This window comes from Sciurus carolinensis, chromosome 1 (genome assembly GCF_902686445.1).
Source record: "Sciurus carolinensis chromosome 1, mSciCar1.2, whole genome shotgun sequence".
NCBI classification, from domain to species: Eukaryota; Metazoa; Chordata; class Mammalia; order Rodentia; family Sciuridae; genus Sciurus; species Sciurus carolinensis.
Window position 1 is genome coordinate 43,526,842 of NC_062213.1, and position 1,089 is coordinate 43,527,930.

Below are 1,089 nucleotides of genomic sequence, written 5' to 3' on the forward strand. Positions count from 1 at the left end.
AAAATAAAATGTTTTTAAAAAAATGGGCTGCGGATGTAGCTCAGTGGTTAAGTGCCCCTGGGTTCAATCCCTGGTACCAATGGGAAAAAAAAAAGGTAAATTTTATGTTTTATATTTTAGCGCACACACGCAAAATTTGCAGGGCTAGGGAACTTGTGGTCAGCCCAGATTTGTTCCCTCTAAAGCAAAAGTCATTTCAGGGCTTATTGAACCAGTTCTATGTCTGGTCCAGCTCTAGGACCCCCAGGAGACTAGAATGGGAATTTCTGTACTGTCCTTAAATGGAGATCTTCTTAGAAAGCTCTCTTTGATAAAAACCAGAACTTCAGAAAAAGCCCAGAACCATATATTGCAACTGACCTTCCTATGGGCCTTGACTAGAATTAGCATAGTGGAAAACATTAAATTTTAAAATCATTTTTATTTGTTCTGAGATTGGATCTTACTATGTCGCCCAGGCTGGTCTCCAAATTGTGAGCTCAGTGATCCTCCTACCTCACCTGCCTGCCCCACCACCACAGTAACTGGGACTACAGGCACATACCTCCACACCCAGATATAAAAATTGTATTTTTATTACCAAAATAATTCCTGTTTATTATGGAAAATTTAGATTAAGAAAGGTAAATAAAATATCACTTACAATCCTATTACCCAAAAAAGATCATTTTAACCTTTCAGTTTATATCCCCTTCAATGAATTGTATTCCGTATGTATTATATATGTGCATGTGTGCGTACAATCTCCTTTTTGGATTTAACAGTTTATTTTTTTTAATTTTAATTAATTAACAAAAAAAATTTTAGGGGGGCTGCTGGGGATTGAACCCAGAGCCTCGTGTTCATGAGGCAAGCACTCTACCAACTGAGTTATATCCCCAGCCCCTAATTCAAATTTTTTTAAAATTAAAATTAAATTTTTGTGTGTGTGTGTGCTGGGGATAGAACTTAGGAACTCATTGTTCTATCTATAGACCTAGCCTATTTTTATCTTCTTCTCCTTCTTGCTCCTCTCCCTCCCCCTTCTCCTCCTCCTCCTCCTCCTCCTCCTCCTCCTCCTCTTCCTCCTCCTCCTCCTCCTCTTCCTCC

At 38.8% G+C, this 1,089-nt stretch overlaps 1 non-coding gene across 1 annotated transcript; it reads right to left on the reverse strand.

The window, feature by feature from the left end:
• Positions 1-807: 807 nt before the first annotated feature.
• On the reverse strand, positions 808-886 carry Trnam-cau (transfer RNA methionine (anticodon CAU)). Its single transcript has one exon. It is a non-coding gene; the product is annotated as a tRNA-Met (tRNA).
• Between the last annotated feature and the right edge of the window lie 203 nt (positions 887-1,089).